A 20,264-nucleotide genomic window follows, 5' to 3' on the forward strand; every position below is an offset into this window, starting at 1 on the left:
GTGTACAATAATTGTACAAAAAGTACTGAAGGGTAGAATATTTGGTATTGGGTGAAGGGGGAAAATCTGAAATTTGATTACGGGTGATATCTGTTTTTGAGATATGGCAGTGGTTTGAAAATGCATCCTATATTTGTACGAAAAGTACTAAATGGTACTTAATTTGGTATTGGGTAAAGGGATAGAGCTGGGATACCGAAATTCGATATTGAGATCTCTATTTGTATCTGGGATTGAGATTTGGCGGTGGTTTTGAAATGTGTACTATAATTGTACGAAAAATATTAAATAGTACTACAATTAATTTTGGGTGAAGGGATAGAGTTGGAATCCCGAAATTTGATATTGAGGTCTCTGTTGGTATCTGGAATTGTGATATGGAGGTGGTTTTGGAAATGCATACTATAATTGTTCGAAAAGTACTAAGTGGTAGTAAATTGGGTATTGGGTGAAGGGATAGAGCTGAAATACTGAAATTTGGTATCGAGGTCACTGTTTGGGTTCTAGTATTATAATTGTTTGGACATGAGTATTATAATTGTTCGAAAAGTACTAAATGGATCACTGTTGGCGTCTAGGGTGGAGAGATGTAAATTGTTTTGAATATGCGTTATGTTACTAAATTTGGTATTGGGTGAAATCCTGACATTTGAAATTGAAGTCACTGTTGGTTTCTAGGGTTTACATATTGTAAGTTTTGGACGGAAAAAATGGATGTAGGTACATTATGCAATGGTTTTATTAATATTCTCATCGGTAAACTTCATAGCGAATGATTTTGAAGCAAAAGGTAAACATTTTCCTATTATTCTTTCCGAAAAAGACACTTAAATAACATATAAAACATCGAAAATCTGAAAACGATGTATGTTTTGATTAAAAAATGTGTCAAACTGAACAAATTGTCCATTCTGAGTGCTAAAAAGGCCTAATATGAACTATTGGAAGGTTCTAAACTTTGAAGGTGGACCTTTTGCTGGCAAAGTACCGGGAACTTGCTAGATAAATATAAATCATTGTGAAGAAAAATCCAAAAATTTCAAAAAAATAATTAAATACATAAATAAAAATAAAACCGGAGAAAAATACCTTCCAAAGGCAACCCCTTTAATTGGGGCTATACAAAGGCCTGGTCTTCAATAAGTAATTGTTTATAGGCTGTATTGCCGATTCCGAACTTACGAATACGAAAAATAAACCAATTCCGGTGAGTATTGCCGCTAAAATCATCAAAATACCGAATATCGGGAGGTTTCGTTATATGGGGGCTATACGAAGTCGTGGCCCTGCATAGGTAATTTTCTGTCATAGGCTGTATCCATTGTCCATTACGGACTTCAAATACGAAATTTGAAACAATTCCGGTAAAAAGTGTCGCTAAAATCATCAAAATACCGAATATCGGGCGGTATCGTTATATGGGGACTATACGAAGACGTGGACCTCAACACACGATTTTTCTCATAGACTGTAATAAATATTACGAACCATAAATACGAAATTTGAAACAATGCCGGAAAATATCGAATATTAGGAGGTACCGTTATATGGGAGGCTATATGAAAACGTGGACCGACATGGCCCATTTACGAACTTAACCTGCCTACTGGCAAAATACACATGTGTGCTAAATTTTAGCCTTCTATCTCAATTCGCTCGAAAGATAGCGTGATTACAACAGACAGACAGGCGGACATCGCTAAATCGACTTAGAATTTTACGCTGATCAAGAATATTTATACTTTGTTGGATCTGACATGAGTACTTCGAGGAGTTACAAACGGAATAACAAAGTTAATATACCCTCCATAGAATGGTGGAGGATATAAAAATTGATATAGCCTATGTTGCTTTAAGGCAACGCTGCAGCAGAAGTTTTCCAAAAATTACAAACAACCAATGAAATCTACAAACATTTTTCTTTTTTAAAGGTATAGATTAATATAACATTATATTATATATTATAGATTATATAGATTAATATATTTACATTGCCTAATATATCGATAAGAATTAAGAAAATAATTTAAGTTAATAAAAACTGAATTATTAAATACATTATTACCGTAAGGAAATGCAACGTTTCGATAATGTTTCATCAAAATTATGATAAGTTGACGGCGAGGATTCATCTTCATTTATAGTTTCATTTCACTGTGCAGAGTATGAGTCCGACATGTACCTGTGACTCTACTAAAGGGCCATTTATCATTGCCACAAACCCCATCAACATTTGTAGAGTTTTGCCATAGAAAAATGAGCACAAACTGAAAGATCACTCAAAATAAAAGGGAGAAAGGTGGAAACAAAAACTGTATGATTGTATGACACACTCACACACACGTTTGAGCCAATACCCCACACACATTTTGGACAACAAATAGAATATGTATTTGGCGGGAAACATGCAATGGAATTTTCCACACAATGCCAAAATTACTGTGTATATGGTGAGAACTATGTCGAGAGTTCCTATTTCATTTACTGCGATTCAGAAGTGCATACGTTTAAATTACAAACAATTGCCAGTTCATTTTAAGGAAGTATATTCTTAAAATTAACTAGAAACTATTTGTAACTTAAACTTTTGGAATAACAAAAATGCTCTAACAATCCCCTGTCTTCGCTACTTACCGACACCAATATGCACAGTACTTACCTGGAAATAAAAAAAGGAATATAATTAGCAAATATTTAGAGTTATTTTCATAATATCATATTTCATATAATTTGACCTATGGTGGGATTCTCTAAATTTTTTACCGACAAAAATCTGTAACTTTATAAGAAAAATGTTCATGTAAAAAGTGAAATAAAAGTTTAAACATTATTTTGACGGTATGTCTTAGCGACTACTTTTTTTCGCTAACATTCAAATTTCTTTAAGTACCGAAATTATAAAGAAACAAGTGAAATAGTATCGATCGGTTTTGCCGACAGATGTATACCCCCCAGCCTTGAGTTGTGATTATTCAAACTTTTGGTGATGGGTGTGAAGATAAATTGGAAAGTTAAATTGGATGTTAACAGACACAGTTAAGTCCTTAACAGAGCTTTGTTAAAGACTGAGTAAAAAAGAAAATGTTGAAAAATATAATTATTTGTTAATTATTATATTAAAATTTATTACTTCGGTAATATAATAGCTTGAAACCGTTTCAGACACCCGAATTGGGTCATATCTTTATTATGATGTAAAAAAACGGAATGGATCACTGGGTCCAATTTGGGTCTCTGAAACGGTTTTGGACTATAACCTATATATGGGCTGAAAGTGCTCGGAGAGACCTTTAATTTAAGCCTAGTTTGATCCGCGCAGGTTTTATAGGCTTTGCACAGTGGTTCAATCTGTTAGGACCTTCTTATTATCTGGATGGGTCCAATTTGGGTCTCTGAAACGGTTTTGGACTATAACCTATATATGGGCTGAAAGTGCAAGGAGAGACCTTTCATTTAAGCCTAGTTTGATCCGCGCAGGTTTTATACGCTTTGCACAGTGGTTCAATCTGTTAGGACCTTATTATTATTAAGGATGGGTCCAATTTGGGTCTCTGAAACGGTTTTGGACTATAACCTATATATGGGCTGAAAGTGCTCGGAGAGACCTTTCATTTAAGCCTAGTTTGATCCGCGCAGGTTTTATAGGCTTTGCACAGTGATCCATTCCGTTTTTTTACATCATAATAAAGATATGACCCAATTCGGGTGTCTGAAACGATTTGTTCTATAGTTGGTGCTGCATAGTATTTATTTAATTTGTATTCAAGCTATTTTTATTACCGAAGTAATAAATTTTAATATAATAATTAACAAATAATTAAATTTTTCAAAATTTTCTTTTTACTAAGTCTTTAACAAAGCTCTGTTAAGTCCTTAACAGAGCTCTGTTAAGTAACTGTGTTCTGTTAACATCCAATTTAACTTTCCAATTTATCTTCACACCCATCTACTTCCTTATATGAGTTATGTGCAAATTTTTGGAAAACGTGAAATTACCCATGAGGTAACAGATATAGCGGACCTAAGTATTCAATTTTCATTCTTCATCTAATGCAGATAAAAATATTGGTATGTGCAAAATTTGAAGCAAATCGAACATTTATATCCAATTTTGTGAGAAATCATAAATTTCGATAAATTACATATTTCAGATTTCTGATGAAGAGAAATATTTAGATATAGCCATTTGTAAAGAATCGCTGACTTACTCCGCAAATTATGACAGATATATGTATTGGAAATTGTGACCCTTTGTGGGTGAGGAACCAGAAGGGGTTGGCAGATATATATCATCTTCACAGCATATCTTGTGTTAGTAGAAATAATAGGATATGTGATATATGAAGAGAACCGGTACCAAAAGGGATGGTCCGATCTCTACCATCTTTATAACATATCTTGTGTTGATGGCAATATTGAGATGTACCAAGTCTGAATGGAATCGGATGTTAATTTCGCGTTTTACGAGCTTCATGGATATTCGAAATTTTAACCCTTTGTGGGAGAGGTACCAGAAGGAGTTGACAGATATATTCCATCTTCACACCAGACCTTGGGTTAATGTATGTAGTTTGAAGATAATCGGACTCTTACATCCCATCTTATAAGAGTTATAATTATTCAAAATGTTGACCCCGTGTGGGGGATTTCGACCTTTTGTGGTTGGGTACCAGAAGGAGTGGAACGATATTACCCATCTCCGAACTCAATAAATGTTTGATAATAATATTACGATGTATCAAGTTTGGACCAAAACCAGTCAAAGAGACCTAGGGTCTAAAACCGTTATTCCGACGAGGCACGTTTTTGCCGTACACAAAAGCATTTTGGTGACATTTTTCCAGAAAAAAAGTTATTCGTGATGGAATTCAAGCGTGATATTGTGATTTCTTTATATTTGGCTGGAAAACCACAAGTGGCCATCGTTAGAGCACTCCAGCATTTAAATGTGAATAAATCTTTTGTGTCTCGTACCAACGCTCGGAAGAAATAACAACATCAGCAGAAATGGGTCGAAAAGTAAAGAAGCGACTTGATCGAAACCCGCGTCGCAGTGGCCGAAAAATGGCTCGTGAGCTGAACATATCGCAATATTCCATTCGGCAAATATTGATAATTTCAAAAAGTGCAAGAACTTACACCGCAACAAAAGGAAAATAGACTCAAAAGAGCTAAAGAATTGCTTCGCTTGGCCGAAAGTGGTGAACTGCCGAATTTGGTTTTCTCCGGTTTGTTAAACATCATCAGAATAAATGCGGAATATTATGGCGAAAATATTCTGGAAGGTGTATAAAGCCTTTGGCACGCAAACATTTTGGCCGCAGACCTTGGACATTCCAACAGGACTCAGCACCATCGAACTCAGCACACGCCACCCAAGAATGGTTACAAAATGAGGTTCCTCGCGTCATTTCCAGCCACCAAAATCTCCGAATACCAATCCGTTGGACTATTGTGTCTGGAGTATTTTTCAAGGAAAGCAAGGTTGGCACTAAAAAATACCAAAATGTCGATCACCTCAAGCAAGCGTTTCGCCGGGAATGGGCCAAAATACCGGCAGCGTGGCCGTTTGAAGGCCATAATTCGTGCCAAAGGTGACAAATTCGAACAAAGCTAAACTTATTCCAAAATTTGATGCTATTTCCGACATTTTTTGCTTTCATTCAATAAAATTAAAAAAAAATGTAAAAATTACTGCGTTTAACTTTGTTGCAGTTTTTCATCTTACCCTGTATAGACGCCTTCGGAAGAGTCTTATACGATTATATGATCACTACAAGGAATTTTAAAAGTCCTGTACAAGGTCTTCTCCCTTTAAACACGAGAGAAACCTAAATTTTCTTTCTTGAGAACTTTAAAAGCTCTTCTCAACAAAGTAATTAAATATCGAAAATTTTCCAACGCAGTTGAACTGCTTTTGTTTAATTACACAAAACCCACAGTTTACTTAAAACAATTGTAAAACTTTCTAAAAAAGAAAATAAAAAAAAACTATGAACTATTAAAAATATACTGAAACAGCATTAACAACAACAACAACAATAACAGCAAGTACAAATAGAGAGCGAAACCATTAGCAATTAAAACAGAATCATGGCTTTGAACCGCAAAACAACGCCAACACAGCAATTGCTGTGTGTGTGTGCGCGAGTTTTTCGGTGTCTGAAGTTATAACCAAAAATGGTTGGGAAATCTTCTTGGTCGGCAATTAAAAGCAGAAACCCACAACTGGCCAACCGGTAGCCAACAACTAAAGAAAAGTAATAATGCCGAAAAAAAAAAAAACAAAGAAATCGCATCATGACACGACAAATAAGTACAACAACTTCAACGAAAGTAGACAACCATGAAAATATCAAAACAAAAATGGAAAAATTCTAGAATTAAGAGCGTAGTTAATTTATAAATGAAAGAAACCGCAAAGCTGAGCTTGACGCCAACGTGTTTTGCTTTTTTTTTCTTTGGCCCAAATCGCTAGATATGTGACATTCATTGTCTTTGGATCACTGATTGAAACATTATTCTTAAAAACAATAAAAACACCAACACAAAAACGACAACAACAACAAAGATTGGTTAACATTGTTAACAGTTAAAATGTCGAACATGACTTAAAAGGGTCGAAAGAAAAAAACAAAAACTAGCAGCTAGCGTTGGCTTAAGGTCGTCTCCCCTAACTGGTGTGACGCGCGTTGCCATCGATACAATCGAATCTAATCGAACACACTTTCAAAGCCCGGCAAGTCCAAAGAATACAAACTCCTACATGTCGTCATTCTTAGCATGATTGCGATCGCAAAATATTACTATTCGGCATGTAGGTATTTTAATATTATTATTTTTTTTTGTTTTTTTTTTTTTTTTTTGCCATGGTGATTCATTGGCAATGAAAAGTTGTTCATTGCACAGGGGCTTGGGAGAATTTTTTAGGCGATTGGAAATGACCTACCTCAAAAAAATATATATCCACTCAAAATTGTGTTTCTAGTTCGCAATAAATTCCAGCTATACTATTGCGAACAAGAAACAATACACTATACAGGTGGACAGGTGGAGAATCAGGACATACATGAACTTCGACCCGGTCGAACTTTTAATATCCGACACGATGATAAACAAAATAACCCTTTAAAAGTAACAGTTTCGTCATTCAGTATTCAAGCAAATGCCACTGGCAAATCGCTAGGATAATGTAGTAAAAGCCTCCAAAATACCAAAAAGCGGCCGGTACTTTTCTATGGGACTATACCGACAATTTGACTTACTATTCCAGTTTTTATACCCTCAGTCATATGGCTAGAGAGGTCATTTGTTACGGCCAAAACGTGTTTAATCGAAATAACAGTTTTAGACCCTAGGTCTCTTTGGACCAAATCCGTTTCAGGACATTTGGAGTCGATCTAGCTATGTCCGTCCATCTGTCTGACTGGCTTGTGCGCACAATAACTCTCGGAGGGAGTATCCGATTTGATCCAAACTTGGTACATCTTAATATTATTGTCAAACTTAGTTCGGAGATGGGCAATATCGGTCCACTCCTTCTGGTGCCTGCCCCACAAAGGGTCGAAAATTTCAAAAAAAAAAAAACGTAAAATAGTAGCAGTCGGGCTTGTCGACAGATGCACACCCCAATCTTGAGTAATGATTATTAAAACTGTTCAACCTTTATGGGGGAGGTTCCGAAGCAATTCGTATCTGACCTAAGACTGAAATAAATATTACAACGTGCCAGATTTGGACTATATCGACTATTTCCTATACTTTATATGAGATATGTGCAAATTTTCGGAAAATGTGGGAAAATGCGTGAGGTAGCAAATATAGCGGACGGAAGTATTCCATTTTCATGGAATTTGTAGGAAAATTTGTAGGAAATCGAACATTTATATCCAATCATAAATTCATAAAATCGTAAATTCCATATTCACCTCAGGTTTCTGGATGAGAAAAATTTTTAGATATAGCAAGTTGTAAAGAATCGCCGACTTGTTTCACAAGTAATGACAGATAATAATATTGAAAATTATGACCCTTTGTGGGTGAGGTACCTGTAGGGGTTCGCAGATATATACCAGTTTCACAACAGATCCTGCGTTAGCAAAAATGTTAGGACGCGTGAAATTTGAAGTGAGTTGGATGCTTATTTCGCTTTCTTTGAGCGTGTGGGGGAGGTACCATGTGGTGGAGGTACCAGAAGAAATGGTCCGATCTCTATAATATTTATTACAAATCTTGTGTTGATGGACATATCCATGAAGCTCATAAAACGCGAAATGGGCAATACCGATTCCATTCAGACTTGGTAATCTCAATATTTGCATCAACGCAAGATCTGTTATAAAGATGGTAGAGTTCGGACCATTCCATCTGGTACCTCCCCTACATGGGGTCAAAGTTTTGAATAACCAAAACGATTATAAAATTCGAAATACAGGGTGAGATGAAAAAACTGCAACCAACTTCAGACTGCTGTAATTTTTAAACCACTCGTGCGACAGCTGTTAAAATTATTAAAAAAAAACGTTATTCGTGATGGAATTCAAGCGTGATAGTGTGATTGATAGTGTGATTTATATTTGGCTGGAAAAACAACAAGTGGCTATCGTTAGAGCACTCCAGCATTAAAATGTGGATAAATCTTTTGTGTCTCGTACCATCGCCCGTTACCGTGATACTGGTAGCGTAGCTCGACGTCGAGGAAGTGGACGGAAGAAAACAGCAACATCAGCAGAAATGGTTCGAAAAGTTAAAAAGCGACTTGATCGTAATCCGCTCTCCGATCGTATTAATCGACCGTGGCTCAGAATAAATGCCGAATATTATCGCGAAAATATTCTGGAGGGTGTATTAAAGCCTTGGACATTCCAACAGGACTCAGCACGCGCCACCCAAGAATGGTTACAAAATTAGGTTCCTCGCATCGTTTCCAGCGCACAATGGCCTCCAAAATCTCCGGATACCAATCCGTTGGACAATTGTGTCTGAAGTATTTTGGAAAGCAAGCGCTTCACCGGGAATGGGCCAAAATACCACAGAGCAACATTCGGGCAGCGTATGACGGTTTCATTGGCCGTTTGAAGGCCATAATTCGTGCCAAAGGTGACCAATTCGAACAAATCTAAACTTATTCTAAAATTTGAAGATATTTCCGACATATTTTGCTTTCATTCAATAACATTTAAAAAAATTGTAAAAATTATTGTGCTCACTCCTTCTGGTACCTGCCCGAGAAAGGGTCAAAATTTTGAATATCCATGAAGCTCATAAAGCGCGAAATTGACATCCGATTCCATTCAGAGTTGGTACATCTCAATATTTCCATCAAAGTTATAAAGATGGTAGAGATCGGACCATTTCTTATGGTACATCCCCCACATAGGGTTCAAGAAAAAAAAAATAGAAATAAGCATCCAACTCTCTTCAAATTTTACACATACAAACATTTTTGCAACTGCAGATCTGTTGTGAAGATGATATATACCTGCGAACCCCTTCTCGAAGGTAACGAAATAATTTTCTGAAAATTTTTTTACATATCATTTTTTGTATTTCTGTGTAGTTTTGTGCTCCTCACAGTATGTAGCAACTTTTATATGACTTGCGGGCCTTATTTCACGATTTTATTTGTATATTTGTATAATTTTTTTTCGAACTCAAAACACTGTGCGGTGTATCTAAGGTCATTGTTACTCGTTGTGTTTAAATTCAATAATGAGTCGATTGAGGTTTTTTCAGAACATTCACTTATGCCAATTGCCGAATATAATCATATTAAAAGTATTTATTTTTAAAGTAAAATCACATTTGTATTTCTAAAAAATAAAAATTAGAAAAAATCTAGATAATGAAAGAGAGAAAGATAGAGAGAAACGTTTAATTGACAAATGTTTATGATGACAACAAAGTCTTAAAATATTTGCTGAGATATTACTCAATTCATTTTCCTTTTTCGGATTTTAGATAGATTTGATGACTGTAAGGCGTAGAAGGTGCACTGAAAATAAAAGACGTTTGACAGGTATTTCAAGTATACAATGTATGGTAGATAAGATAAAGTTCGAAATATTTTTTTAAATTTAGCAGGATTATTTATAACTACACCTTAACATTTGATGTTCAAATATAAATGGTTGGTATCCTTGCTGTGGTTTTGCTTTAGTCGATTGACAAGGTCTTTAATTAAATCTTAAATGGACCATAAGTATGCAGCACGAATTAGACAATTCGACAATTCGAATTGTTTATTTTGAGGCACTATGTTAAAAATGCACTTTCCATCCTGATATAGATTGAATAAAAATCCATCTATGCCGATTTAGTAATGTCTGGGTTTCCCTCTGTTAAAATCACGATAGAGCTCGCTCTAATAAATACAGAGATTTGAAATTTGAAATTTTTGCTACTGAAAACGGTATCGCTTCACGTCGAGGTGTATTTTCGATATTTTGCAGGTTTCTATCCCAATTTCTAACCAAATCAGATGCAATTTGACATTTCGGATTCTCAATGGGTAATTAAACTCCTCGTAATGTAGATCCAAAGTAATTATTTTATTTCTAAAACAAGCTAAAAAGTATCAGTCGGTTTTGCCGACAGCTGTAAACCCTCAGCCAATGTTCGATAATTTAAATATACAAAATGAGATGAAAAAACTGCAACCAACTTCAAAATTATTCCAGTGACAGCTCATTATATTGTTTACAAGCGTACAAAGGCATTTTGGTCAGAGTTTTCCAGAAAAAAGTTATTCGTGGTGGAATTCAAGCGTGATAGTGTGATTTCTTTATATTTGGGTGGAAAACCACAAATGGCTATCGTTAGAGCACTCCAGCATTTAAATGTGAATAAATCTTTTGTGTTTCGTACCATCGCTCGTTACCGTGTTACTGATAGCGTAGCCCGACGTCAAGGAAGTAGACGGAAGAAAACAGCAACATCAGCAGAAATGGTTCGGAAAGTAAAGAAGCGACTTGATCGAAATCTGCCTCGCAGTGACCGAAAAATGGCTCGGAGCTAAACACATCGAAATATTCTATTCGGCAAATATTAAAAAATGAGCTCGGGGTAAAGCCATTTAAAGAACTTACACCACAGCAGAAAGAAAATAGCCTCAAAAGAGCTAAAGAGTTGCTTCGCTTGGCCTAAAGTGGTAAACTGTCGAATTTTGTTTTCTTCGATGTGAAAACATTCGTTGTCCAGCAGTTTGTAAACAAACAAAATGATCGTGTTTACTTGCCAAAGAGGTCAGCTGAAAATGTGCACCTTCGGTTGGCCACCAGAACTCAAACGCCGGCCATGGTGATGGTGTGGGCCGCCAAAACAGCCGATGGTCGCTCTCCGCTCGTGGCATCAGAATAAATGCCGAATATTATCGCGAAAATATTCTGGAGGGTGTATTAAAGCCTTGGGCACGCAAACATTTTGGCCGCAGGCCTTGGACATTCCAACAGGACTCAGCACCATCGCACTCAGCACGCGCCACCCAAGAATGGTTACAAAATGAGGTTCCTCGCTTCATTTCCAGCGCACAATGGCTACCAAAATCTCCGGATACCAATCCGTTGGAATATTGTGTCTGAAGTATTTTGGAAAACAAGGTTGGCACTAAAAGATAAAAAGTGTCGAGCAAGCAAGTGCTTCGCCGGGAATGGGCCAAAATACTGCAGAGCAACATTTGGGCAGCGTGTGATGGTTTCATTGGCCGTTTGAAGGCCACAATTCGTGCCAAATGTGTCGAACAAATCTAAACTTATTGTAAAATTTGATGCTATTTCCGAAATTGTTTGCTTTCATTCAATAAAATTTAAAAAAAAAATTTTGACTTTGTTGCAGTTTTTTTATCTCACTCTGTATACCCATGGAGTTCGATTCTCTCCAAATTTCACCCCCACACAATGGGTCAAAATTTTGGATAGCTCATAAAACGCGAAATAAGCGTCTTAGGTTAGTCTGTCGAGAAGGGTGAGTTTGAGGTTATATCGTATTTTCTTATCTCACTTAAAATAATTGACTATTGAAGGATTTTTTTTAATTTTTTGTACACAAATATTAAATTTGAGGTATTTTGTTAAAGTAAGTGCCTGCCATAACTAAAAATGTCCTGTAAATCTACATTACCAACTGTAGGACGAAGAAATTGAAAGCGTAGTTAAAGACCTTCAAAGTTGCAATCCGATATTCTCCAAAGAAAATATATAGAAGGCTTGCAAAAGAAATTAGATATGGTTGACCTATAAATATTAATAACTTTCTAAGAACCAATTAACCAATTTCATACTCTACCTTAAAAAAAACATTAAGCAGCGCTAATATTTTCTTGTATTCATAAAACAATTTGGAGGTAGTCACCTGTAACGTTCCAGTATTTTATGGTAATTTCGAAAACTTCACTTCACCTAAGTAGACTACTTAGGGAGGCCTGTCTAACTTTTGTGAAAAAAAACGAAATCTAGGTGTGATGTATTCCTCGCTGTGTCATTATTCATTTTGAACTTTATTTTGGGCAATTGTTGTTATTGTACTTAATTTATGTTTCGCTTGCTTGGTTCGTGTCCATTGCGTGAAATGAATGATGATCTCATCATCACACATCATCATAATGACGAATTGTGTCGTCACAGTCTCTGTTGTTTGTGTTTCAAATTCAGCTTGACAGTCCGGTCCTTTATTTAGAGTTAGTTTTTTTTCGTAAATCTTGAATACCTCGAGAAGTTCGAGTCTTAAGACAATGACTTAAGCAATGTATGTAGCGGATTCTTGAGTAGATCTCTCTTCTATGGACAATTTCGATTTGATAAGTTGTCCAAACAAGGTTGATTTGTTTGTTTTTGGATGGCATTGTTTTTTTACTGGCTGTTAAATTAAATTTTGACAATGCCGACTGTATTAACGATTATAATGCTTTAGCTGTAATGGCAATGACGTTGTGTGTAAAACCGCATACATACTTCATTACAGCGGTAGACTGTGAGGTTTTTTTTTTTTTGTGAAAAAGACCTTCAAATCTGATCAATGTGAGCTCTTTGGATGTGTGTAAGAGGAAGCTGCTTGTTTATGTTTATAAAATTAATAATGAACCACAATAATGTCGGCCTATAAACAAATGGAGGTTATATACGAATGTACCATCAACAGTTTCACAAAAATGTTTCGCACATCTCAAAAATTACAATAAATAATTTTTAATTAAAAAATCAGACCTGAACAAATATATATTTTAATCTAAAAGGAGAGTAAAAAGTTAAAAAGTATCCGTCGGTTTTGCCGACAGATGTATACCCTCAGAAAATTTATACCTTCACTTTGTATGAGATATGTGATAATTTTTAGAAAATGTGAAGAATCGCTGACTTGTTTCGCAAATTGTGACAGATATAAGTATTGAAAATTATGACCTTTGTGAGTGAGGTACCAAAAGGGGATCGCAGATTTCTATCATCTTCACAACAGACATTGTGTTAGTATAAATTTTTGGATGTGTGAAATTTAACAGCTTACTTTGCTTTCTTACAGAAGAAATGGTCCGATCTCTACCATCTTTATAACAGATTTTGTTTAGATGGAAATATTGAGATGTACCAAGTCTGAATGTAATCGGGTCTTAATTTAGCGTTTTATGAGGTTCATGGATATTAAAAATTTTGAGCCCTTTGTGCGGAAGGTACCAGAAGAATTGCGCCGATAAATCCCATGTTCACAGCAGATCTTGTGTTAGTAGAAATAATGGTATGCGTGATATATAAAGATAAATTGGTGCTTGTTTCGGATTTAAAAAACGTTTTGGTTATTCAAAACTTTGACCCTTTGTGGGGGAGGTACCAGAAGGAATGGTGCGATCTCCATCGTCTTTATAACAGATCCTGTGTTAATAGAAATATTCAGATGTGCCAAGTCTAAATGGAATCGGATATTAATTTAGCGTTTTATGAGCTTCATGGTTATTAAAAATTCTGAGCCTTTGTGGGAGATGTACCAGAAAGAGTGGACCGCTATAATCCATCTTCACACCAGACATTGGGTTTATAAAAATGTTGTGATATGTGTAATTTGAAGACAATCGGACTCTTACATCACATTTTATAAGAGTTGTAATTATTCGAAATTTTTACCCATTGTGGGGGAGGTACTTGATGGAGTGGACCGATATTGTCCATTTTCACACCTGACCTAGCAATGATACAAATATTAGGATTTGGAAAGTTGGAACAAAATCGGATTATCGTTTCTAGCTCTCTGTGCAGAAAATTTATTTTTTGAAAATTTCGACCTTTTGTGGGTATGATGCCAGAAGGAGTGGACCGATATATTCCGTCTTAATACCAGATCTTGGGTTAATAAAAATATTGTGATGTGTGAAATTTTAAAACAATCGGATTCTTAAATCACATTTTATAAGAGATATAAATATTCAAAATTTTGACCCTTTGTGGGGGAGGTACTTGATGGAGTGGACCGATATTGTCCATTTTCGCACCTGGCCTAGGATTTGAAAAGTAGGAGCAAAATTTCTCTTTCTGTGCAGTAAAATATTTTCTTTTAAAATTTCGACTTTTTGTGGGGGAAGTACCAGATGGAGTGGACCGATATTGCCCATCTCCGAACTCGGTCTAAGTTTTATACTAAAAATTACGATGTACCAAGTTTGGGCCAAATCGGATACTCCTTTCGAGAGTTATCGTGCGCACAAGGCAGACAGACGGACGGACGGACATCGCTAGATCGACTCCAAATATCCTGAAACGGATTTGGTCCAAAGAGACCTAGGGTCTAAAACCGTTATTTCGACTAGGCACGTTTTGGCCGTTTCAAATTATATATACCCTCTGTAGCCATATGGCTGAGGGTATACAAATCACTGTTCGTGTCTGTGGTTGAAATATGGAGATAGTTTTGGAAATGGGTACTATTCTTATTCGAAAAGTACTAAATGGTACTAAATTTGGTATTTGGTGAAGGGATAGTGCTGAAATCATTAAATTTGGTATTGAGGTGTCTGTTGGTGTCTAGGATTGAGATATTAGACGTTTTTGGAAATGAATACCATAATTGTTCGAAAAGTACTAAGTGGTACTAAATTTGTTATTGGTTGAAAGAATAGATCTGGATATGGATCTGGATGGATACAATATTGAGGTCTCTGTTGTTGAGATCTGATGGCGGTTTTGGAAATGAGTACTCGAATTGTTCGAAAAGTACTAAATGATACTGATTTTGGATCACTGTTACTGTCTAGGATGGAGAGATGTAGATTGTTTTGGAATGTTACTAAATTTGATATCGGGTGAAGGGGTAGATCTGAAATTCTGAAATTTGATATTGAGGTCAATATTGGTTGCTAGGAGACGTTGAGGAGACTAATATTCTCCTCCGTAAACTTCAAAATGAAAGGTTTTGAAGACTTTATTATTCTTTCCGAAAAAGGAAAGGACAAATGTAATGCTGCAACTTTTTCTGAGCAAACTGAGGACAGATTTTTTTCTATAGAAAAAAATTCCTCAGCAATTAAGGACAGGATTTTTTTTTTTTTTTCTATAGAAAAAATTCCTCAGCAACTGAGGACAGATTTTTTTCTATAGAAAAAATTCCTCAGCAACTGAGGATAGTTTTTTTTTTCATAAAAAAAAATTCCTCAGCAACTGAGGACAGTTTTTTTTCTAAAGAAAAAAATTCCTCAGCAACTGAGGACAGATTTTTTTTCTATAGAAAAAAATTCCTCAGGACAGATTCCTTTTTCTATAGAAAAAAAACCGAGGACTGTTTTCTTCTATAGAAAAAAATTCCTCAGCAGCTGAAGATTGAAGATTTCTTTCCTCAACTTTTAATGACTGATTTAAAATTTTCAATGACCTGGTCCCCTGAACTGTCATACGTGCAGGATAAAAAATTTAACTTAAAACTCACCTCTGGAAATGCTTTGCAGCAAAAGTTGCACAGCAGATTTTCCGTTTAACTGACGTAATGTAAGAACTATGCTGTTTATGACGTTTCCGTTTTTCCTAGATTTTCCGGTTGGCTTTCTTTTGTGTTAGTGTGCGATGTTAATGTTAACAGGGTGCATTGGCAAAAAAAAAAAAACGGGGAGGCAAAACAAACAAACAAAAACGACCAAAAGGAAAAGAAGAGAAGAAAATGTATGAATGAATATTTTGGGGGGTTGGTTGGTATTGGATGCTGGCTGTTTGCTCTGAGCAAACAGGCGTTTGAATGTACTGCGAAAGATTCTAGCAGAAAAATGTATCCACTGATAAATGAAAATTAAATAGTTGGGATTTAAGTTTTTAAAGGGTAGTTGAACCTTTTGTTATTTTTCACATCGATTTTTATTAAAAGTTTGCTTTTAAACTTTTTGCTAATTTTTGATTTATTTAAAATATATATTTTTAAGTGTACATCAATAATATTTTTTAAGAAAAAATGTATTATTAGCTTTATTTATTTTTCAGTGATAATTTTCGTTTGCGATTTTATATAAAGAAAATCTCTTGAAATTCTTTCATGCATTAAATTAGTTAGTAAAATTATTCACAGAGATGTTGGAGGTTTTATTTTTACAGAAATAATAATATTTTTTTTAAAAAATTTTCAAACACTTTTTTTACTGTTAGATATTAAATTCCTATTTTTTCTTACATTTTTTGTTTCAATTATTTGTATTAATTTAATTTGTGATATATATTTCACTGTAATTTTTATTTTTTGATACTACACAGCTGGAATGTAGCGACAACAACACCCGGAACGTTTGCTTAACACGTAACAACTAAACTGAACTGAACTGAACTGTATTCGGATAGTTGAGCGTACTCGTGCGCATTTGCTGCTGTTAAGAAGACATCAAGTTGTTGGGCTGCATACAGTGCCGGCACGAAAAGAGTGTGGGCACAACAGACCAATGGAGGAGAGACTCATACAGAACATATTTACTATTTTTAAAACTTTTGTTTTGGCTAGAAGAAGTTGTTAGTTGCTTTTGTATGATATTTGTAGATTGAAAAGGCATATAAATAGAGAAGAAAAAAATAAGAAAATCAGTAAGGAAAGGTAAAAATTAGGGCTGGACCAACTTTATAGTACCCTAGGCCACTATGCAAATATATGTTTATATTGGGAATTTGTGTGAAGTAAATTATACAAAATATGGTGGTTACTGAAAGCGTACACGACATAAGATTGGGTGAGCTTTGAAATCGTATGGAACTAAATACGGGAGCTATATATGAATTCGAATAGATTTCCACTAAACTTGATAGAGGTATTTTTCTCTGTTGTATGTAGCCTCTCAGGTCAGATATAATTACTATAGAGAACATATTAGGATTGTGAGAAGGCTTGAGTCAAAATCAGATCGAACACGTATATGGGACCTACAGCGATTTAGTTCGTACTTCACTTTATTCCATTCGGCTCCATTGAAATTGTGGCAGGAACCTTCAAAGTACAGAAAAACGGGAGCTACAGTAGTTATATGAGGGCTGTACTAATTAGTAGACCTGCATCGAATATTTCTTTTCAGGAAGAGAACAGATCTACCAAGAATCCCATCGCCCTCCGGCCAAGTTTGAAACGTTTGATAGTAAACTACATGTGTGGACGCCAGTTGTGCTTGGAATTCAGAAACAAGAAGCCGAGCATCCGTAGAGTGAAACAGGGAGGGGTGATATCTCCGAAACTGTTTAACATTAAATTTTCTGACATCCCACGCAGACGATTGTACCCTCGTGGCATCCGGACCCAACATTGATGACATTTGTGATTGGTGAAACGCTTACATAGTTGATGTAACCGCCTTTTTCACTGCGAGGAATATGAAGATATCCGCCACTAAATCTACGGCCTCACTTTTCACCACATGGACTGCGGAGATGAGGCTATCTTTGAATGTACACGTCGATGGTGTTGTAATTCCGACCACCAACTACGCCAAGGTCTTAGGGGTCACATTCAATAGCCTTTTCAAGTCGTCCGCGCATACCACAGCTATCTGCGACTAGATTAGGCCGATAGCACTTGGGGAGCTTATAAGGAAACCTTATTGACCTCTTACAACGCGATAGGTGTGTGGTGCGGCTCCGGTGTGCTCCGCCAACGATAGTGCTACGCAGTGGAAAAATATGCAGTCCTGCAAGAATGCCGCCCTTAGAACCGCAACAGGGCGCATGACAGCTGTCGACCACCTACATGAGGAATCGAAGGTCTTACCGGTGCGACAGCATAATAAAATTCTGTTAATGCAATACCTGCTTGGATGTTACAGACAGAACCATTCGAATGGTGAAAGGCCTTCATGATCAAGAGAGAGAGAGAGAGAGAGACAGAGCCTCTAGATCAACAGGCATATCAAGTGGGACTGAATAGTATCCACTCTAAAGCTGTCTCAGAAGTCATGGAGGGATATAGAGTGAATACTGCAAGTTCGGCCGGGCCGAACTTTGAATACCCTCCACCAATTGGAACGAATTTAGCAATTTTCAAATAAATAAAATCCATTAAAAATTCATAAAAATACCAAATGCAGCCGTTAAATTGGGGTCTGTACGACGACGACGGACCTGCATAGGCAACTTTTGCCAATATTCGGATGCGAAACTTGAAAAAAATGCTGCGAATAATGTAGTAAATCAAAATCATCAAAATACTGAATATAGGGAGGTACCATTATATGGGGGATAATCCAAAACGTGGACGTGCACAGACAATTTTCTGTCATAGGCTGTAGTATCCATTACGAACTTAAAATACCAAATTTGAAACAATTCCAATGAACAATGTCGTTAAAATCATCAAAATACCGAATATCGGGAGGTACCGTTACATGAGGAATGTACGAAATGTAGTATACATTATGAACTTCGAATAACAAATTTGAAACACTTCGGGTGAATAATGTCGCTAAAATCATCGAAATTCCGAATACCAACCATCCTAGACATAATACAAATTGTTCTGCCAAATTTTGAAGCTCTACGTCAAATAATGTGGTCAGTGTCGTGATTTCAACAGTCAGACTGGCGGACATCGTTAAATCGACTTAGAATTTTATGCTGATCATGAATACATATACTTTATGGGGTCTACGACGAATATTTATGGATGTTACAAACGGAATGACAAAGTTAATATACCCTCCTTTTTAAGATGGAGGGTATATATTCCGCTTTTTTTGTTAGCTACAGAAAATAAACTTCATCAGCCGCTCAAAAATACAATTATGCAATACAATCAGATAATAATACAAAAACCAAACTATATTCGATTTTATAGTATCTATATTTATAACGAAGTCCACATTATAATATAAAGATTTTAAATTTACACTCATTTTACCTATCGCCTAGATTGCGTAGTTTGGAAACCGATAAATAAAAATGTTTCTCTTCTTTCCAATGAAAATATCTTTTCCAAAATAAAATACCCATAACGTCCATCTTTCGAAACGCACTGTAAGTATATTTTGGCTTCGAAGGAATAAACTAAAAAAGGGGAGAATGATTTGATGTTCGTCGCATGTTTTTTGTTCACGTTCATTCGTCATCGCTAGTTGGTTGTTTAGCAGCGCTCTGTTGGTAATATGCTCTTGTTTTGTGTTTTTCATAGCTATGTAGCTACATATGTGTGTATATATGAATGTCTAATAGTGTTCCGCTCCCACCGGTAGGTACATAATGTTAAATTTTGTTATTATTATTATTATTGGGCTATGCAATAAAGCTTAGACTGAAGAGGAAAACCGAATAGCAACGAAAAAAGGAAAACAAGAGTAGGTATAATAAACTAAAGTTTGTTTGAGCCGAACCTCTTGCGCCCTTCACCATGAGAAAAATCTAAAAAATCACTTTCCAAATTCAATAAAAAAACAATAGAGACATACAAGAGTCGAACAGAGCTGACACTGAATATATCAGCAGATCTAGCTGGAGGTAATTGTGTGCTGTATACGACCTCTCATATCCAACACCTTTCCTATAACTGAGAGAATTTCCTCTCTCGTGTGCAAATTTTGCTAAAAGTTCTCCAACAATATTCAGTAGAATCTACAAGAAAACAGCTGTTTCAATTTGCCTGGAATATTTTTACATTGGCCATAAAACAGCTGTTTTTCAATCAACTAATGTTAGTGGATAACTTTTATTGATTTAATTTTCCTAGTAGGATTTTGGAAACTCTCAGTAATTCAACTGTCAAAATTGCTCTCGTTTTTCTGGACTTTTGGGTTATCGAACAACATTTTGTAATATATTTTCTTCAAAATATTGGGATATCGTAAA

At 35.8% G+C, this 20,264-nt stretch overlaps 1 protein-coding gene across 7 annotated transcripts in view; it reads right to left on the bottom strand.

The window, feature by feature from the left end:
* The window catches only part of LOC101894333 (alpha-tubulin N-acetyltransferase 1), a 151,309-nt gene that overhangs the window by 128,287 nt on the left and 2,758 nt on the right, over positions 1-20,264 (bottom strand). Inside the window, exons 1-2 of one of the 7 annotated variants that reach the window (XM_059131751.1) lie at positions 16,630-16,766; positions 15,901-16,016 (exon numbers count right to left, since the gene is read on the bottom strand). The exons of 4 other annotated variants lie outside the window; for them this stretch is intronic. The gene's annotated coding sequence lies outside the window, so the exon portion shown is untranslated. Of the gene's footprint in view, positions 1-2,634; positions 2,660-15,900; positions 16,017-16,629; positions 16,774-20,264 lie in introns of those variants that run through there. 2 more of the 7 variants (XM_059131753.1, XM_059131752.1) reach the window with 2 other exon arrangements.

Source organism: Musca domestica, unplaced genomic scaffold, assembly GCF_030504385.1.
Source record: "Musca domestica strain aabys unplaced genomic scaffold, Musca_domestica.polishedcontigs.V.1.1 9, whole genome shotgun sequence".
Lineage (NCBI taxonomy): Eukaryota > Metazoa > Arthropoda > Insecta > Diptera > Muscidae > Musca > Musca domestica.